We start from the raw sequence: 26,129 nt of genomic DNA on the forward strand, positions 1-26,129 counted from the left end.
TAGTTATTACTGAAATACAATTAGGGATGTATGAAGTACATTTTATTAATGCAAAACTATCCTAAGGACTCAATTTAGAATTTGTGCTCTACCTCATTCATCAACAAAATTAATAACCATAGAACAATGTATGTGAATATTCCATATCTGTTCACCAAACTCATACAGGAAAAATGCATCCAATAGATATTTCTTGTTATAATTTCAATTATGGTTGTCAAGTATACAAATATTTTTCTGTATACAAATACTCAGAACAACCTTGTGCAATGCTGCGCAATTTGCCATTTAACCTGCTTTGTCCAAATGGACATCAGTAAAAAAGATATAAACACCAGTTTGAGAAGTCCCTCACTTTCCTAAACATTGATATGAAAAACTATGGCGATCTTGCTGGATATACACGATTTAATAAAGACACACCTTAAAATACTAGTAATCGGAGTGACACAATGCCAATTAGCCACCTACATCCAAGGAAGGAGAACACTAAAGTCTAATATGTTACTTAAACAATACTAGCACAAAATACTAAGGTGAGGACACCCCAGAATCTAGATACATAAAAATTAAAACAAATAAATAGCTTTGTCATTTTATATTTTCAGTTGTTTTATTACACAGGAAAAGCTATTATCCACAATTCTGTATATTTTAAAATACAATATTGTGGAATGGAAACTCATAATATAAAATTAAATGAACTTTACATTGACATTTACCAAAACTGAAAATCTACTCTGTACACATCAGTTAGGTTGTTTGTGTTAGGAAAGACAATATGAATCATTTAAAAGCAATGTTTACACATTAATATTGGGTTTTTCTACATCACCACGATGTTTCTTCAAAAAATTTAGAAAGAGGGCTGGGAAAGTGGCTCAGTTTTAGAGTGCTGGCCTTGCATGCATGAGGCCTTGGGTTTGATTCCTTAGCGCCACATTAGCAGAAAAAGCCAGAAGTGGTACTGTGTCTCAAGTGGTAGAGCACTAGCCTAGAACTGACAGCTGAGAGATAGCCCCCTGACCCACAATTCCGGCCCAATACTGGCAAAAAAGAAAATAAAAACAGAAAAATAATTTAAAAGAATTTATTGTAAGCTGTGTCTATATTCATAATGCTTGAGGTCAGGAGTATTATAGATTTCAAGGTGGGATATTTTATTTTTGCTTTGTGATTTGGACTATTTTCATATATACTAGTGATTGAACATACCTCCTTAAAATTTCAAAATTTTCTATTTCAGATTATTTTATTAAAATATAATCTTTATTTAAAAGATGGCATTGTAACTGGGCTATGGTTGCTTAATCCAAGTTACCCAAATGTCTGAGACCTTAGGATCATAGATTGAAGACAGCTGTGGGAGGAATGTCTGGGAGACTCTGATCTCCAATAAATTACCAAAAATAGTTGCCAGTAGAGATGTGACTTAACTGGTAGAGCATTAGCATTTGGCAAAAGAAGCTCATGGTCAGTGCCCAGGCATTAAATTTAAGAAGGAGGACTAGCACAGAAAAAGTGTCATTGGATTGTATTAAAATATATTTTACCAATTGTTTCAGAATACGTGTTTAGGAAGTCTCATTTTAAATGGTGTAAAGCAGGCTCATTATTATACTGGAGAAATTGGCATTTGTCCATAACAAATAAACCAAGTGGAGTGTAACCCTGTTAGTAACAATTTAAAAGTTGCAAACACAAAAGGAAGTGCAGAAGATAAAAATTGGTTGAACATGTTTCTATAAGATATTTGAAAGGAGTGCTTATGCTTCACTGACTTCAATTCCCAAAAGGAATTTCCAAAGTGAAATACTTCTTTGAGCAGATTGTGACAAGAAGGATAACATTAGGTAAAACTTCAGAATATGTAAAACACATACAACCTTGATCAAAATACATTACTTCAAATTTTCTTCAGTAACTTTTTATAAGACCAGAGATCCCTGACCAACACCTCCAGAACAGGCAGGAAAAACCAACATAATCGATCTAGCATTAACTCTCGGGTCTTCATCTGGCCCACAAAAGATGGACGGAGTCCAAGGAAAGGTAACTGTGGCCGCTAGCCCATTCCCCAGCCTCCCTTAGCAGCGGGGAGTCAACTCAAGCAGGAAAACTCATTTATTAACACAGTACAAGTAGTTTTTAAAGCAAAAATGAGCAGCTGGCATTGGAGGGGAGGAAGAGGAACCAATCACTGTCAAGGTCATACCCTATCATGCACCTAAGCTTCCATGGGCTGGTTACGCACAGAACATACAGCAAATTGGGCTCTGCCCACTCAATTCCTTCTCAGCACCATCTTTGCTACCCATGTGCTCTACAGATTCTGCCTTTTTTGTTTTAATGGCAGACCCACCTCCCAGTTAGTTATCATTTCCCCTCCTTTGTCAAGGTTATTTTAACAGGATTACATTGATAAGGATAGCATTGGCCACTCGGGAGGTTCAAGGCAAGTCTGGGGGTCGAGGTTTGCCAGACAAGGATAGGGAGGGCCCTTGTTCATGATCCAAGAGCCCGTCCTAGTTATCTCACATACTTACCTAGAACAATAATAAACATCAGTCTGACCACCGTTAGAAATGCCTGAAGCAGTTCAATTAATTCCTGGGCACATATAAAAGTCAGTATCTTGTAAGGTTGTTCTCTTCAGAACATAGGAGCAGCCTGGGTATTGGGAGTTCCACACATGCAGCATGGTGAATCCTCGTGGGCTCCCACACTCAGGCCATTCTACTATATTCCAGAAAAACACGGAACATTTAAAACAAACTGAAGACATAGCAAACCAATCCTGGGCACATGGTGTCTTTAAAATGAGCCAGTTCCTTGTACATGCCTTTAATCGAGCACAGGGTCAAGATGACCTTTGAGCTTTACTGTCAGCTCCCAATGGCTCCCAAAATCTCTCCTGTCTTTGTTTAAAGAAGCGAACCCCGCTGTATTAGGTTGGGTGGATCACATTGTCTGCCTTACCCGTCATCGGGAACTTCTTCAGAGTGAAGCGGAAGGCCCTGTCTTACGTTGGTCAGACTGACACCCCCTCTTACCCATCTCTGGCCGTGATTCCTCTCGGGGGAAATTCATTCACTTGGAGCTTGATCTTATGTAAATGTTTGGCTAAGCTCATAAGAGTTTTGCAGTGCACGTATCATGCAAGGAAAGCATAGAAAAACCATCAGCAAATGCATTACCAGGCCAAGCAATGTCATTAGCAGTCCTTTAACATTAGTCAAGGATGGAATAGCAGTCTGCCTCTTCAGAATCCAGAGGTGGGGCCTGTTCTAATCTGGCTATTTGCCTGTGGGGTTGAAAAAGATCTAAAGACAAGATATTTGATGATTTCTGCATTGCCACCACTAATCACTGCCCAGGTCACCCGTTGAGGTTGATGCAGATTCCATAGGGCCATATCCCAGACTGGGAGGGTCAGGAGAGCCAACAGCTGGAGTATCACCATCTGCAATTGTTAGAGAACACAAGAGATTCTCAAGGTCTGGTTGCCCTTGGGGATGGTTAGTAATTATCTTTCTGGCTTTCCTCTTTTAAATACAAGCCTTGGCCACCATAGCCCTTTTTCTTTCCTTGTTAGTTAGTTTATCCTTGGGTATCCTCCTGTACAGAGGAAATGGGTAAAAACTTAAGGTTCCTGGCAGGGATCCAAATGGGGACTGTCTCCCCTTTGGGAAAAACACATCCAAATCTCCTGCCCATGGCGTGGTCAGGACCTCTCCATTGTTGTGTCAGGGGGTCCTTCCACCTGACTTTCAGATGGCGCTTAGGGTTTAGTTGTTCCCAGTGCTTCTGAAATCTGGATTCAGTTGCCCCTTTTGAAAAATTGAAAATATTAATGGTAAACAAATCTATCTGTATCTGTATATGGGGGCTAACTCCCCTTATTTGTTTTAATAATTGATCCTTAAGACACTGGTGATTTCTTTCTATAATTGCTTGGCCTTGGGGAATATAGGAAATTCCTGTAGTATGATTAATATGCCATTTGTCAAAAAATCTGACATTGCTTTACTAACAAAACAGTGTCCATTATCGGTTTTAACTTGTGCTGGTAGACCCAAGGTGGCAAAGCATTGAAGAAAATGTGCTTATGAATATTTAGTTATTTCTCCTGTATGTGCTGTGGCCCAGCATGCTCCTAAGTAGGTATCTATAGAGACAAATGTATATTTAAACTTAGCAAAGGCTAGGAAATGAGTAACATCCCTTTGCCAGAGGACATTAGGTTTAAGGCCTCTGGGATTTAACCCTGGTGGTTGTAATGGGGATACTTTTAAGAAGGGCTGGCATGTTGTACAGGTATGTACTATCCGTTTTATGTCCTTTACAGGAATCTGAGGAAATCTATGCTGAAAACCTCTCCAATTAATGTGGGTTAAATCATGCAAACAGGTAGCCTCTTGTAACTTTAATGGTTGTGGGCCAGTAGCTAACTGGTCTACCAAATTATTGCCTAGGGATAAAAACCCAGGAAATTTTGAATGCTCTCTCAAATGTTGAATATGAATAGGGGCTCCCCGCTCTTCTAATAGGCTCATAAGGGTAACCATAAGAGGGGAAATAGGGTTTTCATCCAGCTTAATGTGTGCCTGGGGAATACAAGGGAGCAAGTTAATCATATATAGGCTATCAGATTACAAATTAAAGGGCTTTTGAATGTCCTGAGGGCCATAATTATGGCTAGCATTTCTTTATATTGTGCTGACCCTTAAGAAGGCTGAAATCTTTGTTGGCTTGGGGTCTTTTGTTGTTCCTCAAAGTCTGCATACACAGAGCCTGCTTTTCCTTCATCAGTAAAAACATGGAGGGTGCCACGAATAGACATAGGGGAAAATAGAGATGGTATTTTGAGGGGAAGTCGACATAACATGACAGTCCATTTGGATGGCCCATAATGGCAGTCAATTTGGCCTAGAAACCCCTCCAAGGAGAGAGCAAGACGAGCATTGGCTCGAGCGAGCCACTCAACATCTGCCATCTGAAAAGGAAAAACAATGAAGTGAGGGTCAAGTCATAATACCTTTGGGCTTGGGTCCTTCCCTTGACAATAGCATCTGCAAGTTGGTCTGCCTGAGAGTACACCTGAGGTGTGCCCCCAAGGGGAGTGTGAACCCACTCTAATGGCTCCCCTGTTTGAGTTAAAACTGCAGAAATCAATGTAACACCTGCAAACAACCAAAGGGAAAATGGGCTCAAAAATAAAATACCTCATTAGGGAACATTTATCCAGGGCTTTTTGGAACTGCAAAAATATTGCCCAATGGATATTTGTAATTGTAATAACTTCTTGGGGTGGCCTGTCTTTTAGTAGAGCAAATAAGGGCACAAGACTATCTTTAGGGACAGGAACCCATGGTAACAGCCAATTGATTTCCCCTAAAAGACTCTGAAGTTGGGTTAAGGTTAGAGAGGCTAGAATATCCAGCAAAGGCTTAAGGGGTCTGGCCTGAGTCAAGGTAAAGTGGGTTCCAAGCACCTTAACAGGAGGTACCTTTTGAATTTCAGTGAGGGCTATGGTAAACTCCCTCCCCTTTTAAATATGGCAAGAACCTGGGCCAGAAGGCCCTCCACGCGGCTCAGGTCTTGGTGTCCAAGAATTATATCATCCATGTAGGCATAAGCAAGGGAGGTATCTGAACCCAGAACAGGCCCTAAAAGTGTGGCCAAGTATTGTTGGCAAAAGGCTGGGCTATTGGACATTCCCTGTGGCAGCACCGTTTATTTGAACCTCTGATCAGGCTGGAAAAATTTAAGAGAAGGGATGGAAAAAGAAAACTTCTTGCAGTCATCTGGAAGCACGGGGACAGAAAAAAAAAAGCAATCTTTAATATCAATCACAACCAATGACTATTCTGAAGGTATAGCAGGAGTCCAGGGCATGCCTCTTGGGAGCGTTCCTCCTAGCTCCATCCTTTCATTTACCTTAAGTAGATCTTGGAGCATATGGCAAGCCCCGGAGACTTTTTGAATAACAAATACAGGTGTGTTCCAAGGATTCATAGAAGGGGCTATATGCCCAAAGTTTACTTGTTCCTCCACCAAAGGGTGGATGGCTACAAGTTTAGGTTTGGTCAATGGCCACTGTTCCACCCAGACAGGGCTTCCAGGCTTCCAACTGATGGGAGGTACTCGGGGAACAGTGGCCTTTAGGATTGGGGGGTGCACCCAAGCGGTTCCCCTATGTTCTTCTCTGTAATTATGAAATTTAAAAAATCCTTTTTCTTAACTCCCTCTAGATCCTGTGTAAGCCTTTGTGCTTCTTCCCCATCCAGGATATCATCATAGGAAGCTTGATGGTCCATAATGACCACAGCATCCATTTGTCTTAGCATGTCTTGCCCTAGTAAATTGGCAGTGAGGCTGTTTGCTACTAAAGGGCATATCTTTCCCTGTTCTACATCTGGGTTAGTCCATTTCATAAGGGCAACCATCTCTTTGGACTGGGAGTTGCCCCCTACCCCCAAAATAGGGGGCCCAGGTACAAGCTTCCAATCCAAGGGCACTTCCTCCTCCCTGAGTATGGTTTGATTTCCCCCTGTGTCAATTAAGCAGTGAAACCTCTTTCCTCCTATGAGAATACTTATTTTAGGGCTTAGTCCTTCCACTAGGGGGACGGTCCAATGGGCTTGGGTCATCCTGCTGCGAGGCTGCCTGTGCCTTGCAGCAGAGGGGGTTACTCCTTGAGTAAACAGGGCTGGAGGATGCCCCTCCCCTAGTTTAAAGGCTTCTCATCTAAATCAAACTTGGATCAACAATCCTTTTTCAAAAGGTATCCCTTCCTGCACCTGGGGCAGGGTGTAGGGGGCAGTTTGGTCCCCCCCCAGGGCCGGTTGGAGGGGGATTGTTGTAAACAGTCCCTCTTAAATTGCCCCTCCTGCCCATAAGAGACCCCTCCCAGATGGTCTTTGGGTCCCTTGGCCCTGGGCTGCCAGTGCCTGGGTAATAGCCTCAGTCATTTCAGATGTCTGAGCATGTAAAGCTAAAGCTAATGATTGGGACTGGTGCTGTTGCTGTCCACATTCTGGGAGGCCACCACCCATCTGCTCAGGGAACTCTTTCTCAATCCTGCGCAGGACATGCGGTGGTCTGCATTCATCCCTTCCCAGACCAGCAGCTTTACAAACTGATCTCAGAGGTTCCCTGCTGGTAGCTTGCAGTGAATGCTCTGTTGGACTCATTCTATAAACTCAGCTAGAGGTTCACCAGGTTTTTGCCTCACTCCTGCTATGGGGGTCTCAGTGGGCCCATCATCCAGTTTGTACCATCTGGCTAGTCCTGCCTGCCTCACCTGGTCACAGTATGGGCCAGGTATTGTGGCCTGTTGGACACCAGTGGAGTACCCTTCTCCAGTCCCTGTTAACATGGCATAAGTAAAAGGTATTGCGGGTTGAGGCTGCCAGTTATTCTCCACTCGCACTCTACATTCCTCCTTAAAGAAAGCACACCATTAAATCAACTGAGAACTGGTGAGAACAGCTTTGGCTACATCCAGCCAGTCCTTATGGACACATGGGTGATAAGCAATGTCCTGTAATAGGGTTTGGGCCCAAGGAGAGTTCGGGTCATCCTCCACCACTGCCTTGTAGAGCTCTTTAAGATCCTTAGCTTCCCATGGATATCATTCCAAGGGCCTGTTTGCTCCTGGTGCCAGATTGACCAGATACACTTGGGGATGTAAATCCTGTGGCCTAAGCTCCAGGCCCCCAGGTGGCCCTTCCTTTCCAGGGTAGGTCTCTGAGTAGGTTACTTCCCCAGCCCTCAGCTCCTACATGGATCCTTGGTAGGAGTCCAAGTCTTGCAGGTCCCTCTCACATGTCCTGTAGGGTGTCTTACCCTATTCCCCCCCACCCAATCGGGGGAATAGGGAGGGAGCCTACGACTATCAGGGGGACCTGAGTCAGAGGGGGTAACTTTCACCCTCGTTTTGACTTCCACTGTGCATGTCTCAGTGCATTCTCCCTCCAATTTGACCCATTCCTTTTCCTTCTCACATCCCAAGTCCTACTTTACTCCTTCTAGGCCTAATGTTGCCTCCTCCTCCTTCTTCTGTGAGATAGCATTACCCATAGTAAGGGTTTCACTTACCCTGAGAGACTGTTTTGCCTTGACCGGTGTCTTTTCCTTTTGTGCCCTACTTGTGGCGCCAGATGTCGGGTATTCGTCTGTCCCACAAAAGACGGACGGGGTCCAAGGAATGGTAAGTCCCCCACTAGCTGGTTCTCCAGCCTCCCTTAGCTCGGGAGACAATCAGAAACAGCAAGGAGTCAACTCAAGTGAGGAAACCTCGTTTATTAACACAGAGCAAGCAGTTTTTAAAGCAAAAAAGACCAGGTGGCATGGGAGGGGAGGAAGAGGAACCCATCACTGTCAAGGTCATACCCTATCATGCACCTAAGCTTCCACAGGCTGGTTACGCACAGAACATAAAGCAAATTGGGCTCTGCCCACCAACTCCCTCTCAGTGCCATCTTTGCTGCCCATGTGCTCTACAATTAGTAATTCTATATATGGCACGATCAGGATTAGTTTGAGAGATCACATGCCAGAAATGATAGTGAGAATAGGATTAAGGATTAGTAAATAGGCAGATACTATCATTTGTGACCGTTACTCCTGTCCACCAAACCACAGCCTCATGTTCCCGCTGATAGTCTCTGGCTTATTCTTAAACCCAGTTCTCCTCCACTCCTAAAAGTTGGTCTAAACCTTCCAGCAACACGAAATGTTTGAGAATGTTAGAGGAATTTTGTGTTTGGGAAGTAGAACCAATTTTTGCTTAAGGTAAGAAAAGCTAAAAATATTTCCCCCTTCCTGTGACTTTCTGCATCTTCTCATTAGGACTTGTCAGAGTTGACGAGGTCTGTCCTTTGAGGAGGTTAATTCCTTTTCATGGGGTGCCCCCCTTCCAACACTGGTAGGCTTCATTGCTACAAATACAGAAAAAGCACACACTACCATAATATGTACAACTGTCTGTAGTCACAAGGTCGTGTACAATCATGTATGTACTCAATCAAGGAGCACTAAGAAGGCTAACAAGGCAGGAGCAGAAAAGACACACCTGTAGGAGAAACAACACAGAATACCAAAATAAAATTGCAATCTAAGAAGACTCCAGGAAGACACACAATTCACAACATCACTAGAATTGTTACCATGCTCATGTTACAGCTGGGCAAAGTGAATAAATTCACATGGGTTAACAACAGAATCTCTTGGTCATGGAGTTTAAACAAAGCTCTTGGCTCTCTTAGTCTGGAGAACCATTCAACTTACTCTCAGAACTTCAAGAGTCATTTTCAGTTGTCTGTATGCACATAGTCTACTGACAATGCAAACTCATGAACTGCAAATCATTAACCCCAGAAAGGAGTAACACATGGAGTGTAGACTCAGGTCCTACACCCATCTTAGGGTTCTCACCTCACATTATTTCCAGAGCCTGAGATTCCTTCAAGTTACAGTTGTCAAGGTCCACTGAAGACTGGCTGGGCACCTGCCTCGCTACTCCAACTATGAAGTGCAAAACTGTACTTCATAGCATTTCCAGCAGCAACGAGGGAAAGAAACGAATTTACAGAGTGAAAACAATGGTGGGTGAAGAGGTGCACATTAAGTAGGTTCTGCCACCCCATACTTCCAAAAAAAATCCCAACCCTTTCAAAGCATCTGTGCTTCAATGGACACTACAATTCCCACAATGTGATAGGCTACCCTAGAGGAAGTTGGTCTTACATAGGTTGGACCAGTGTCAGACTCTAAGTCTGAGGAGTTCCTTGATGCATAGGGAAATTTATCTCCTAACTGTGTCAGCTAACATGAGTTTCTACTTTAAAATCACCATTTGCCTCTTGAAACATTGTGAGACCAATCAGATAATGGAAATATATTGGAGAGAATTACATAATTTCACATTTTAATTCTTAGTTATGATAATGTAATTGTGGTTATGAGATTGCATTGCTTTTGCTTCTGTTTTTGCTTACCAGGTATGATTTGCTGACTGTAAATTGCTCTGTTTTTTTTCCTTAAAATTTAGAATATCTTCCATCGCATCTTCAAAAGGTTTACTGACACTAAACTGATTCCTTGACAAATTTCACCTGTTCTAATATATATATATATATATATATATATATATATATATATATATATATATATATATATATATTGAACTCAGTTATTGAACATAATAATTTTAGTTAATTCTTGTAATTTTCTAAATAAAAAATAAGGTGAGGTTTGGGAGCCAGTGGTTGCTGCCTGTAATCTTCGCTGCTCAGGAGGCTGATTTCTGAGGATTGCAGTTGGAAGCCAGTCCCTGCAAAGAAGTATATGAGACTCCTGAGACTCTTACTCCCGTTAACCATAAAAAAAAACCAGGGGTGGAGCTGCAGTTCAAGGGGTAGAAATCTCGCTTTGAGTAGAAAGCTCAGGGACAGAACACAATCCCTGGGTTCTAGGCCCAGGATGACATAAATAAAAGATAATGTTATCTTCACAAAAGATAATTACACTCTTTCCTATCTACACAGAAATGGACATTTCTATTGTCAAATTGATTTTCCTTGCAACTCCATTTCCTTCAACTTACAAGTGGTAACAGTAGATAAGGATATCTTGTTGCTGATTTTAGGAGATTAGTATAGGAATTTTCACCATTAGGTAGGATATTGGTTATCAACTGTTCTTTTTGAAAAACAGATATTTTCATTAACATATTTTCAGTAGACAGGGTAGCCTCGTGGTCACAGTTTAATGCAAGAATATAATTTATTTCATTGACCTCACTCAATCATACTTCCTCATCCACTCTCCTTCCTAATATAATTTTAACCTACTTCATTATATTGTTTTTGTAAATGCTTTTAAAGAATTTTGAATGAAGAGAATAAACATGATCAACATTGTTACTTGTATGAGAATAAAACAATGAAACATGTCCAAACTATTTTACATCATGATGAAGGGAGGGAGGTGTAACAAATAGAATACATTATAAGCATATATGAAAATGTCATATACGAAATCCTACATATATAACTGTTAACACTTTCTTTTGTTCCTGTTTGAAGTGTCTTTTACCTTTTTTTTCCCCTCTGGAGTTGCTCTCTACCACTTAATTCCATTATTTTGATCACTTTATTAGAGATTATTTTGGATTTTACTATCCAGCTTGATTTTAATCCCTGGTCTTCAGATCCTATCCTACTGACAAGCTAGTATTACAAGCATGAGCCACCAGCATATGAGTCTACATGAACTTTATAAATGTACATTTTAAACCATTTTCTCTCCCTCTGCCACTGGGGTTATCTTCCAATAGCTCTATTTCCTGTTTAGTAGTAGTAGCAGTAGTAGTAGCAGTAGTAGTAGTAGTAGTAGTAGTAGTAGTACTAGTAGTAGTAGTATAGTCCTTAAAATCTGTCTATTAAATCTGAAATCGGGCTTCTCTCCCAATAGATATGCTTTTCCATTGTGGTCACACTTACTGACTATTTGCATATCTGATCATTGTTAATAAAATAGAACGTGTAAAGTAACAAAGAATAACAACTGTGGACAGAACTCATTTATTTCTCTGGTTCCACTAAGTTAGACTATTATAGAAAAGTTTACTTTTCTACAGAGCTGTTCCAAGGACCAAATATGAGTATGTCCACAGGCTTTTCAGGGTTTGCCTAGCAAGGTGCTGCTTCTTTGGCCTTCAGCACACTGAGAAGTTCCACTAATATTAGCTTATTGTTGTCTTGTTTATGAGAGAAATATGGGAGCCTAAGATGAGAGATACTTGTTCCCAACCTTGGAAGGCAGAAATATGTACAATTATAACTAAACGGACGAGAGGCCTCTGTGCCTCTCTCCAACTGCTCTGTGGAATTTCTGTCCTTTGAAGAGGGAGGATATACGTGTTGTGTTTTAAAAAATTATGTTCTTTAAACATAAACATAAAAGCTCTCTAAAAACTCAGATATCTTACTAGCCTTTAGTATTTTCTTCATTTGCTGTCTATCCTTAGGTTACTTCCAGACTATAATTGGTAGTTGTTATATTTTTTAAACATTGGGGTATGCTGCATGCATTTTATCACAATCACCACTACTAAACCACTGCTGCACTCTTTCTTTCTACCCTAACTCAGATGTGCAGGTTTGAGTCACTCCAGGGACAACAAGTCTGAGTAGAACATGTCTGATTTTGGAATTTCATATGCCAGAGAACGTATAATGTTCCCTTAACTTTTGCTATTGTGAGATAAGCTACATGGCCTATTTCTTAAATGTGTTTTTCTGTCCTCTAATCCTACAATACTACATGACACTGAATAGAAGATTTCTTCATATTGGATGAGAAAATATTTGAAATGATATTGCTTAAGTGGAAACTTACAGGGTCTAGTGGAAATGGAGATAGGACTGATACAATGGTTTTCTAAGGTCCCAATGGAATAATCTGTTTTATATTCAATTTTTTTCCAATTAAAGTACACACACACACACACAATAGTCTAAAAGTGAAAAAAAACAAGAATGATAAATGATACGTGGGTTGTGAGAGAACAAGGAAGGTAAATTTGGAGGTAAATGAAGTTAGCAACTGTGATGGTTAATCTTGAGGATAAACTTAATTGAGATTGATTTGATTGTGTTTAGATGCACCCACCTAACTCTGGGTGTGTTTGGGGGGTTTTCAAGCAGACTAACTGAAGCAGATACGCCTCCTGCACATGGGTGGCACAGTCCCATAAGCTGGTTTTCCATATGGAATTAAAGAGGAGAAAAGAGAATCCTCCCATGGAAGCACTCCTTCTCCCTCTCTTACTCCTTCCCCTTCTCCATGTCCACCATATTCTGCTCTGCCATGACTGCCTGAAATCTATGACACTGAGCAAAATAAATTCCTAAGATATTTCTGTCAAGTATTTTGTCATAGCAAAAAAAAATTCATGATTAACACACAACCGAATTTTCCACTTCTACTTCTTGATTGATTGATTGATTGATTGAGCCCTGCCTAGAACTGGAGCTCAGTTGTAAGCACTGTCCCTGAGCCTAATTTGCTCAGTCAAGGGTAGTGCTCTACCCCTTGAGGAACAATGCCATTTCTAGCTTTTTCTAAGTACTTTATTAGAATTAAGAGTCTCATACACTTTCCTGGCCAGACTGAGTTAATCCACCATCCACAAATCTTAGCCTCCTAAGTAGCTAGGATTACAGGCTTGAGCTGCTTGTGCCTGACCACATTCCACCCCTTCTTCCTTCTTCTTGGTTCTTCCTCCTCTCCCCTCACAACCTTCCTACTCTACACCATGCTAAATAAGTATAGGCTTTACCACTGAACTGGACAACCAGCCATAGGCTGCCATCTTTACTCAATGAAATAAAGAGTTGACGTCAATGGGTTGATGACTGTATGCTAGGCACCAACCCACCTTTTTCTTTGTGAACTTGGAAATAAACCTATGAGATAGGTAATCATTATCTTAGTCTTACAAACCAGGACACTGGAAGAGAACTAATGATTTGCCAGGGCCAGCATCACAAAACTTAAATCCTGGTCAAACAAACATTTCAATCCAATTTCAGTAGTGAAGATCAGACTCAGACCCAGGCACTCTCCTCACTAGACAGCCATGTACTTAGTCACACCTCTGGGCATTCTTGATTCCTTGTTAAAGGAATGTGAGGGTAGGGGATAACAAAAGCCACACATTAATGGAGTATTATTTGAAGGTGAGTTTTGCAATTGGAAAGTCCAGGAGAAAAGTCCCAGCTCCAGCATTTACTAACGTTTGACATCACATACAAGTAATTTCAAATTGTTTCCTGTGTTTCTGTATCTGGAAAATGGAGATAATCAGTACCCCTTCATTCATGAAGGAGCAATTCACAGCAATGTGTAATTGGCTCAGCTGCAATCCTAAGTACTAAAGAGGCTGAGATCAGAGGATCAAGGTTCAAGGCAGTCTGAGCAGTAAAGTTTGTGAAACTTTATTTCCAATTAATCATCAGAAAACCAAAAGTAGTGTAGTAATTCAAACTGGTAGAATGCTAGCCTTAAGCAGAAGAACTGAGGTACAGTGCTTGGGCCCTAAGTTCTAGCCTGACAACCAAAACCAACAACAACAAAGAGCAAGTTCCAATCATTTGTTTAACATAGTACATTGAGGCTGAAATCTGAGGATTGAAGTTCAAAGCCAGCCTAGGCAGCTAAATCTGAGAGTTTTATCTCCAATTAACGTACAAAAGCCAGAAGTACAGATGTGGCTGAAATGATAGAGCACCAGTGACAGACAGCCACTCACTGCTTTTTCTTCAACCTGGCATAAGTCCAGCACAAATGGCCCAACAGCAGATGTTTGTTGGTGAGAAACTGAATGAGTGAACACTAAAAGAGGCCTCGCCTCCTCCCATCTTTTCATGTCCAGGCCCCCTCTGACTGCACTGTTATCTGTTCTCTCATCCTGGGAAAATAACCAGAGCATAAAATGTGTCATATGAACCAGTTATAATTGTACACTTCAGTAGCTTTAAGTTTATTCACATTTTCATGCAGCCTCACTGATACCAACCTCTAGAACTTTCTCAGAATCCAACCTGAAATTAAGCACTTATTAAACAGCACCATCCATCAATCCATTTCCCCAGTCTCAGGAAACCTACCATTCTACTTCCTTTCTCACAATTTGACTGTTGCAGATCTCCTGTGAGTGGAGTCATGATATTCTAATGATAGTGATGGTCATGGTGTGTATGTCTATGTGCGTGTGTGTGTGTGTGTGTGTGTGTGTGTGTGTGTGTGTGTGTGTGTGTGTGTGTGTGTGTTCATGCTCATGCACATCCCAGTGTTATTGCTTGTACTCAGGTCCTGGGCAATATCCCTGGCATCTTTTGCCATTTCTACCATAAATTCACATTAGTTTTCTAAGGTAGTTAATTGGAAATGAGTCTCATAAAACTTCAATCCTCAGCTCTAAACTTCTTGAATAGCTAGAATTACAGCCTCGAGCCAACAACACATGGCTAGAGACGGTCTATTTTAACACATTATTTCTGCTAGCATGTAGTGCTTCATTTTTTAGTCAAACATTAGTGTAAATATTGCTATGAAAATATTTTTGAAGGTGATTACCATTTTAATCACATGGGTAAATATAAACAGATAGATTTAAATAATTTTTAACGTTGAGTAAAGATTTATTACGGGCTGGGAATGTGGCTTAGTGTTAGAGTGCTTGCCTAGCATGCATGAAGCCCTGGGTTTGATTCCTCACTACCACATGAACAAAAAGCTAGAAGTGACGCTGTGGCTCAAGTGGTAGAGCACTGTCCTGGAGCCAAAGAAGCTCATTGACAGTGACCAGGCCCTGAGTTCACCCTCCAGGACTGCCAAAAACCAAAAACAAAACAAAGCAAAGCAAAAATGATGATTGCCCTTCCTAAATAGAATGGACTTTATCCAATGATTTGATGAATTTCAGAATTTGAGCATACTCAAATTCTGCCACTTAGCTGCAGTATAGAAATTCTGAGTCTCCATCTACAGGCTGAATGATGCAAAATTTTTCTCTTGCTTGAGCTATCAGGCCTGATATCCCCCAATCAGCATATACACATGTATGTATACTTTCATGCATGTGTATATATGTGTGGACACATTATATATACATATACGTATACATATACATATACACACAAGTTTATAGTGGGGAGGGGTTGAAATTAAAGTGTAGACACTTTCCCCTAGCTTATTCTGCTTGAGAATAGTACTTTACCACTTGAGCCACACCTTCGGGTCTGGGTTTTTTTTTGGTGTGTGGGAGATAGTGTTAGGAGATGGTTATGAGCCATTTTTATTGTTGTTGTTTGGTGCCAGTACTAGAGCTTGAACTCAAGATCTGGGCACTATCCCTTAGCTCTTTCACTCAAAAGTAGCACTCTACAACTTGTCCTACAGCTCCATTGCAGGCATTTTAGTGGTTAATCAGAGATCATGGCTGTAAACCGTGATCCTCAGACCTCAGCCTACTAAGTAACTAAGATTACAAGCAAGAGATACCAGCACCTGCCTCAGATAGTATTCTTATCGTCATACTATTTTGATTTTGAGCTGTGTGGCTCTAGTCAGTGGCTTAATCTCTCTGAATACCATTTTCTGATATGTGAAATGAAGATTAAGTAAGCACATTAATAATAATAAATACTCTATGGGGAGGGTATGGACATTTGATGGGGTAAAAATAAAATAAATGTAACCTTCATCTCTCAATACAACAGTTGTTAGTAATCAATATTTATTATTTGTCATTATTATTTGGCCCGACCTTGATTTGAGAATCCTTATAAGGTACAGGACACAGAGAGAAGTCCCAAGGCAGCCTCATCCCTGCCCCTATCTCACTGGCTCCCTTTGAGGTCACAAGAGGCCCCCAGCAATGAAAAATATCCTAGCTCTACATGTTATGAGTTGCTCCCAGATTTGATTTTCACTTTAATCATTGGTGCTCTGGCTGTGATTTTAAGGAAAATGGCTAAATACTATTGGTGCCAATGGGGACATAGCAGCCCATTCTATCTATACTCGGTCTTTGAAGGTTCCCCCAGAAAATAGAACGAGAGAGAGGGGGGGTTGGTCCACAAAGTTGTTTCGTCTACTAATCACGGTTCTGGCAGTCTGTGCTGGACTAGGTCTGGCAAATGGGGTAGAGAGACCCACCTATAGCCATTGAGGGAGTTTCCTTTCTTTTCCTGGTGATTTAGGTGATTTTTACATCTTTCCAGGCTACCAGAAGATAATAGGATAGGAGAAGGTTCAGAGTGGGCATGTCACAGAAAGGATCAGATTCCAGGGAATGGATACCCATGTCTTCCTCTTCTTGCTATGAGAGGTCCTTGATGTCCTTGGTTTCCTAGTCTTTACAAGTGAAGCAAAGGCTAGCTCTTCCTTCCCACGGCCCAGGGAGCATTCAATAGGCCTGAACTAAAGCGCAGGATGGGCTCTGTAGAGGGAATCTCATCTTTAGCACCAGCCAAGGATGTGTTGTTAAAAAACTGTGCCTCCTGGTTCTCTGTAGGTTCCCAGATACCTAGCAGATTTTATTTCACTCAACTCTTGAACTAGTTCATTCCTTCCCTCCCTTTTTTCCTCCCTTTCCCCTTCTATCCTCTCCCTCTCTTTTTTGTCAGTCTTTGTTATTGAATACAGGGCCTGTCCCTGAGCTTTTTGCTCAAAGCTAGCTCTCTACTATTTTGAGATACAGTTCCACTACTGGTTTTCTTGCTAGGATTACATAACTGAGCCACTAATTCCATAATTCTTCCCTCCCTCCTTCTTTCTCCTCCTGCCCCCACTCCTTTTCTTTTTTCTTTCTCTTTCTTTCATTTTGTGTTTGTCCTAGAGACTGCACTGAGTACCTGGGCACTGTTTTTGAGCTCTTCATTCAAGGCTAAAATTCTACCACTTGGGCCACAGTCCCACTTCTAGAGTCTTACAGTCTTTCCTGCCCATGCTGACTTTGAACCACAGTCCTCAGATCTCAGCCTCTTCACCAGCTAGGATTAAAGGTGTGAGTCACCAACACCTGGCTTAGTTGTCCTTCTCAAGAACTTTCATCTCAGGCAGAGCAGGAATTGCTGTACTGAAACACCAGCCAGACACTGTAATAATGACAATGTATGTCTCAACTGGCCTAGGATCAAACATTATTGAAACTAATTCATACTTAGGAAAACTAGGTAAGACAGGTTTACCCATAAGGGTGAAGAATCCATGCCTGATGCCAATGGTTCACATGTAGACTCCTAGTTACTGAAAAGGCTGTGATCTAAGGACCATGATTCAAAGCCAGCCTGGGCATAAAAGTCTGTGAGACTCTTATCTCCAATGAAAAACTAACGACCAAGAAATGGAGCTGTGGCTCAAGTGGTATAGTGTGCCAAACTTGAGAATAAAAGCTAAGGGACAGCACTCAGACTCAAAGTTCAAACCCTAGGATTGGTGTGTGCATGCATGCACGCACGTGCACACACACACACACACACACACACACACACACACACACACACACACACACACACACACACACACACACACACACACACACCACAGAATGCATGTAGCCTGTCTTTTGGGCCACAGGTTTTTTTTCCAATGAAAGGTACTGAGGCAGGGGATTGGATTTAGGGTCTGGTGTCACTGATTGTCCAGGAATTTTCTTCCTCTGTAATATGGAAATAAGGATAACTGAGGGATATGGTTGTTCGGAGCATTAGACGAGCTAATAATAAGTGGTATATGTGTGTGTGTGTGTGTGTGTGTGTGTGTGTGTGTGTGTGTGTATGTCTGTGTCTGTGTCTGTGTGTGTGTGTACCATTCCTAGGGCTGTCCCTGAGCTTTTATGCTCAAGGCAGGCACACTACCACTTGGGACACTGGTCCAATTCCAGATTTTTTGATGTTTAATTGGAGTGCTGGCATTGAACCACAACCATCAGGTTGCTAGCCTCCTGAGTAGCTAGGATTACACATATGAACCACTGGCTTCAAACTATAATAAGGTTTTCATGAAGGGGAGTTGGTGATATTCTTCAGTTACTATTTCATGGTGACCTCCTCTGAGGCCCCCAAAATGCAACCAGATGGGGCTCTGCCTTCAAGGAACCAGGATGAGTCAAAACCAGCCAAGTAACGCTGCATTAACAAACAGCCCAGCAGTATTTCTACTCACAACATGAGTTTAAGTTGAGTCAGTAGGAGCTTCTTTTCTTCCTGTGAAGGACACTCTGCTCTGACAAACTTCTAAGATCACTGGCAAAGGAAATCAACTTAAGCTTCACTCTGATGTAGTTTCTACATATGTTGTAATCATGTGATTGTACCTAACCTTTTTTTTTTTTTTTTTGGTTGATTGTGGGGCTTGATCTCTGGGCCTGAGCGCTGTCCCTCAGCTCTTCAGCTCAAGGCGAGCACTCTACCACTTGAGCTACAGTGCCACTTCCGGTTTTCTGGTGGTTTATTGGAGATAGGAGTCTCACGGTTTCTCCTGCACGGGCTAGCTTTGAACCGTGATCCTCAGATCTCAGCCTCCTGAGTAGCTAGGATTACAGGCGTGTGCCACCAGAGCCCAGCTAGATTGTACCTAACCTTGAAATGAACAGAAATGTTTAAGTCTATCATGTTGCATGTGTCCCATGGTGTAGGAAGGCAGGCGTGTATGTCAGCAACTACTCACAAGTGTTTTAGTCCCATAGAAGATAAGTTCCTTTATCATTTTTTAAAATTTTTAACCTGGTAGTGCAGAGTGGGACTTGAACTCAGGGGCTGGACCCTGTCCCTTCGCTATTTTTACTCAAGGCTAGGATTTTACCACTTGAGCCACAGCTCGATTTCTGGTATTTTGGGTGGTTAATTGGTTAGCATTCTCACATATTTACCTGCTCAGGCTGGCTTGAACCATAATCACCAGCTTCTAGCCTCCTGAGTAGCTAGTATTACAAATATCAGCCAACAGTGCCCAGCTGACACTTATAAGTCTTTTGTTTATTGGCCTAGGAAGGTGGCTCCATGATAGAGTGCTTGCTTCTCATGCATGAGAAGCATATCCATATCGTGGAGTTCCTTTCAATGTGTATACTATTTTAGATAAATATGAAGAGGCACTTATCTTTTATGTAGGTAAGAGTTGTGTTTTTCTGGGAAGAAAGTCTTTAACTTACCTTATGTAATGGTATGTGTGAGTCGTCACCAAATGGTTTCTACATCTTTGTCATTCTCCTGAAATTTGCCTTGGGTTCAATGATCAGGCCATGTCAACAGACACATTTGGCATTTGTCAAAAATGACAAATCCAAGGGAGGTACTGGTGGCTCACAGCTATAATTCAGTCATGAGGTTTGAGATGAGAGGATTGCACTTCCAAGCCAGCCTGGGTAAGCAAATCTGAGTCTCTTATCATTAATTAACAAGGAAAAAGAGAAAAACAAAACATGGAAGGAGCCCGGCACCAGTGGCTCATGCCTGTAATTCTAACTACTCAGGAGGCTGAGATCAAAGGACCACCGTACAAAGCCAGCCAGGGCAGGAAAATCCATGAGACTCTAATCTCCAATAAATCAGGAGAAAACCAGAAGTGGCACTGTGGATCAAGCAGTGAAGTGCTCGCTTTGAGCTGAAGAGCACAGGGACAGTGCCCAAGCTGAGAGTTCAAGCCCCATGCCCAACCAAAAAAACAGAAAACTGAAAAAACAAAACAAAAATATCCACAAAGAGAGATGTGGCTCACGAAAAAGAGCACCAATTGTGAGCAAAAACCAGCCAATCAATAATATGAGCTGGGTTTAAGGATTTAGCTCAGGGAGGAGCATTTCCCTGGCAAGTACAAGGTCCTGAGTTCCATCCTGCCTACTCAGGATGAAGAGATCTCAGAATCTTGTTTCTAAAGCATCCCTTGCAGGAAAGTCTGTACGACATTTTTTTTTGGTTTTTTTTTTTTGGGGGGGGGGTCCGGTCGAGAGGCCTGAACTCTGGGTCTGGGCGCTGTCCCTCAGCTCTTCAGCTCAGGGCTAGCGCTCTACCACTTGAGCCACAGTGCCAATTCCGGCTTTTTTCCTTTTTTTTTGCTTATGTGGTGCTGAGGAATCAAACCCAGGGCCTCAGGCATGCAAGGCAAACGCTCTACCACTGAGCCACCTTCCCAGCCCACTCTACAACTCTTAACTCCGATGAATCATCAAAATGCCAGAAGTAGAGCTGTGGATCACGTGGTAGAGCACTGGCCAAGAGTGAAAACTAAAAGACAGAACACAGGCCCTGAGTTTAAGACCAAAGATCTGAACACATACCTACACACACACAGACACACACACACACACACACACACACACACACACACACACACACACACACACACACACACACACACAGAAATATTGATAATTTAGTCCAAATGCACATAAACATATTCAGGTACATGAGTAAGTTTCAAAGAGGCAGAAACAAATATGATCACAGTTTGGAATATAAAAAAATGCCACGTGCCATCGGTTCATAGCAGGGAAGGTAGGCATGTGTCATTTCACCCTCAGGGAACTCCTCTAGGGGATATTTTGGGCAATCTCTCCACCAGGATATGTCTGTACTACTGGAGAGTCAAAGGTGGCAAGTTCCTCAAGAACCAGAAATTCACATTTCACCCCATCCAAGGGACCTACATTTCCAAGAGGATCTTTGCACTCACTCCCCAAGGAATCAACAATACCTAAAAAACAGATAGGATGGATAGCAGTGAATTGGGAGAAGGAGCGGGGAATCCTGGGGTCCCTGTGCAAATGGTTAAATGGGAAAGGGACTGACCTGAGTAGAGACACAAGGATAAGTAGGTGGAGGTGAGGCAGGAAAGCAGAGATGATGAGGGCACTAGTCCTACAGGAGGCATCACATCCTGGGACACAGGCATGTGCAGACAGGGTACTCCCCAGAAAGAGAATGCTGGATGAGGTCAGGGGACAGGAGAGGGCAACAGAAAGAACTGATTGTAAAGTATGAAAAGTAGAAATAAGGGTCCCATACTGGGGCACCAAGGGGCCTGGGTTCTATTCTGACTCTACTGAGTGGACAAATCCCTATGCTCACAACCTCAATTGACCCCACCTGGGAGAAAAGTAGGAAGAAGCACAGACTGCTCAGGTGCTGCCACTGAGGACACCTACCAGATGAGGAGGAAGGAGAAGGAGTCACAGGTTTGGAGTAAACCCACACCATGGTGGGAGACTGGGGTGCAACATTCTGTCTGCACCATACCTAGGCACTCAGCTGTCTGGCTCCCGGCCCCTCAGGGTTCCATCAGGCTGCAGCCTACAGTGCAGAGCCCACAGCCCCACATTGGGCAGGAAAACCAGAGCCACCAGTAATGGAGCCACCGCCTGCACAAAGCACTTCTCCTTCTGCTTCTTCAGAGCCAGTCAGCCCACAGTTCAAGCAGCCTTGCTCCAAGCCCTGGCATGTCCAAATGGTGGTAGCAGCAACAACTCAGCAAAAGGGAGTTGCCCAGGCCCAACCCCAATCCATCCCCCCTTCACGTCTCCTGTTCATAGGCTAGCAAACCAGATGCTACCACTTAGTCACCACAGCAGGTGGTAGTCGCTGCCACCAATCCCAAAGTTGGGCACTATGGAGTCCTCAGACCCAATATTCCCCTTTCTACACTTGTTAGAGAATGACTCTATCTGTCGACCTTGGCCTTCTTCTGGAGAGTTCTAGTCTATCCAGGTGAGATCTGTGGGTCTGATATCAGATATCCCCCTCCTCAACCAAAATGGTGCATCCTGCTACTCCATAGCTCCCTCACCTTCCCACCCAAGTGTGGTGAGAAAGAGCTAGAAATGAGTTGTTGAGCTATAAATGGTACCTGCTTGGTGCTAGTGAGCATGTAAATTTTGGTAGTTGAAGTGTACCCCAGAGATCGATTCCTCCTCACAACCTCCTCTGAGGGTGTGAGCTATCCTGGGGGAGTCGAGCTTGTCAGGCTTTGTAGATACTGCTGGAGCCCTGGCATTGCTTTATGCTCAAGGCTAACACTTTATCATTTTGAGACACAGCTTTGCTTGTGGGGTTTTGTTGCTGGTGCTGCTGTTGCTGTTGTTGTTGTTGTTTGTAGATAATTGGAGATAAGAATCTCAGGGACTTTCCTGCCCAAGCTGGCTTCCAATCTTGATCCTCAGTTATCAGCCTTCTGAAGAGCTTGGATAAAAGCTGTGAGCCATTGGTGCCTGGTTAATCTCTTTTGTTAAATTTGATAATTTTTGCTTTCTTCTGATTTCATAGTCTATCAAAATATGTGTGGAATACCTTTTTCTGCATACTGTCACTGTGATCCTTGATTCTTTACTGGGGGCTGTCCGCAGAAGTGCCGTCAACCCTTATGAACTCTATGAGGGGACTCTATGGCAGCTGAGTGTCCTGGGCAAAGTTGGCAGAGGAGGCAGTGGCACCCGCGGGGATTTGGCAGAGTAAGGGAGGACACAGAAGAAAATGAGCACTGCTTATATGGGCAGCCTGAGTGGGCAGCCCCGGGGGTTGATGGTGTGGGTGCCCCTAGGCAGCTGAGGATGGCCTGGAGGCAGCAGTGCTTCTGCTGCAGCTCCGTGGCTTCCATCACTGCCATTGCCTCTGCAGAGCAGGTGCATTGGCTCTGCCTTGAGCCTGGGGTTATAGGGCAGCTGCTGGCCGGCCAGGACTTGCTTCCGGGCCTCTGGCTCATCCTGTGGCTGCCTGAAATTCATGTAGGCCTGGTGGAGGAGGTAGGGCATGAGCACAGTCACTGGCTGTCTCCCTGAGGCCCTTGACCTGGTGGAGAAACCAGTCCAGGGGTGCTCAGCTGCTGGAGCTCAGCTGGCAGTGTGGGACTCAGGCTGCTGATGAGCAGCATCTGGTGTTCACAAATGCTGAGCAGGGTCCATGGGCCAGTCCACAGGAGACGTCAGCAGGGGCGAGGCATGGGACAGTGGGCCAAGGCTCCTGGGTCCCTGAGGCTTCGCCGTCCCAGTCTCTGCTGCTGCTGGCGCCTGAGCCCAAGGAGCACCCACTGCTAGTTGGAGGTTCACAGCATGTTAGCTGCCCCTGCCGGCGCGCGGCTTCCCAATGACTCAAGCCTGAGATGGGTGCTGGGCACCAGAGGCCTCAGGTGCAGCCTGCCACCCTTTCAACTGCAGCAGCATTGTGTACCACAACAAGCTGTACTGACTTGGCTCCACTCTGCAGCTTCGGTGCTGGAAAGGATGTGCCCCACAGACCCTCATAGCAGCTGCATTGAAGCCCAGGAGGCAGTGTCCTTGGTGCCCCATCTTGGAAAAAGGACCCAGCGTGGTGGTGGCGGCTGGGCTGGAGTGGCCTTGCAAATGATTTAAGTACACTTTATTTGGGAGTTTACTGTCTTCTTAGTGTGTGTAAAGCATTAGTTTTGTTAGGTGACTAGTTGGACATGTCTACATTCTGACCAGGTTGGTCTAATTGAACATTTTTTATTAATTTACTTTATTAGTATTATAAAGAACATGTACAGAGGGATTACAATTAAATGAGTCAGGTAAAAAATACATTTCTGTTTGTACAGTGTCTTCTGTTCCCTCACTCTTTCCCAGCACCTTCCTTCCATTAATTAAACATTTAGGGAATTCCCTGAAGGAAATATAGACTAATGTAAAATAAAATCTTACGTCAGTAGAGACTTAACCCAATCACATTTATTTTTTTGTAGAATAGAGAAATCTATTTTCTGCAATGATGAAACAGCCATGAGGTATCCTTGGAGACTGGAGGGAAGTTGCTGAGCTACCTAACCTGGGCACTAAGGAGAAGATCAATTGGCCTAAAAGGATGCCTGAAAGAAGACAGAGCAGAAGCTACATGAGATGATCAAGCAGGTCCAAGCATTATAGAGGTGACATTAACTTACTTCTCTGCACACCATACTTAGTTTTATTTGCTGTATAAAAGAAAGGAAAGTTTAGAAAATTCATTATTGTGAATTTTCCAATGAAAAGGCAAGCCTTACGAACATTTATGTTTTGCTCATTAATAATACAGAATGGAAAAAGGTTCAATGTTGAGTATATAAATACTTTAAGTACTGTGAAGATACTCTTTGATGAGTCATGAAATTTAGTCCATGGAGCACAAATCTAACTTTTTTTTTGAATTTTAATTTTTTGTGAACATACTGTACAGAGGGGTTACAATTATATGGGCAAGATAATGAGTACATTTCTTATCAAGCATTACAGCCTCCTCCTTTGTTTACCCTTCACATCCCTTCCCAGCCTCCCTCCGCCCGCCCACCCATTCCCCCCCTGCCCCTCCACACCAAAGTTGTAAAGTTTGTTTTTGACATGACAACTTGTACTTCTCATAGTTGCATATGGTCAAACTGTATCCTTAAACGACTCGTTTTTCCCCATCTCCTCCACAATTTATAACGACATCAAATACAGTGAAAGCAGAGGTTATACTGTGGGGGAGAGACATACAAAGCTACAAAGAAATAATCTTATAAATGCAGTAGAAACAAATGCATTAAAGAAAAAACATTTAAATACATATCTAAGGGTTCGTTTTCCTAACATCACATGATCTGAACTTTTCTGCTTGAAATACATATACTAGATATTGCAAACTAGGGAAACCATGGGACCTATGTTTCTTTGGGCCTGGCTTACTTCACTTAATATAATTTTTTCCAAGCCTTTCCATTTCCTAACAAATGGGGAAATGTCAGTCTTTCTGATGGAAGCATAGATTTCCATTGTGTATATATACCACATTATCTTGATCCATTCATATACTAATGGGCATCTGGGTTGGTTCAATATCTTAGCTATGATAAATAATGCCGCAATAAACATAGTTGTGCTGGTAGCTTTAGTGTGGTCTTGTTTATAAACATTTGGGTAAAGGCCCAAAAGTGGGAATGGTGGGTCATAGGGGAGGTCTATGTGAAGTCTTTTGAGGAACCTCCATACTACTTTCCAAAGTGGTTGAACAAGTTTACACTCCCACAAACAATGAAGTAAGGATCCCTTCTGTCCACATCTTCTACAGCATCTGTTGTTGTTAGAATGCATGATTATAGCTATTCTAAATGGCGTGAGGTGGTATCTCAATGTTGTTTTGATTTGCATTTCTTTTATGGCTAGGAACATTGAGCATTTCTTCATGTGTCTATTGGCCATCCTTCTTTCTTCTTCAGAGAAGTTTCTCTTCAAGTCTTTAGCCCACTTATTTATTGGGCAGTTGTTTCTTTGAGGATTTGTTGTTGGGGGATTTAATTTTTTGAGTTCCACGTATATTTTAGATATGAGACCCTTGTCCATTGTATGCCTAGTAAAGATCTTAACCAAATCTGTGGGCTTTCTATTGATCTTGCTAGCTATGTCGTTTGCCATGCAGAAGCTCTGCAACTTCATGCAATCCCATTTGTCCAACTTTTCTTTGTTTGTTGTGTTTCCAGGTCTCTATACAGAAAATTTCGGACTGAGCCAAGGAGACCTAGGGTTTCTCATATTCCATCATGTAATGTTTTCAGAGTATGTGCTTTGACTTCGAGGGCTTTGATCCATT

The sequence above is a fragment of the Dipodomys merriami genome, unplaced genomic scaffold (assembly GCF_024711535.1).
Source record: "Dipodomys merriami isolate MVZ:Mamm:240054 unplaced genomic scaffold, mDipMer1.0.p SCAF_571, whole genome shotgun sequence".
Classification (NCBI taxonomy): Eukaryota; Metazoa; Chordata; class Mammalia; order Rodentia; family Heteromyidae; genus Dipodomys; species Dipodomys merriami.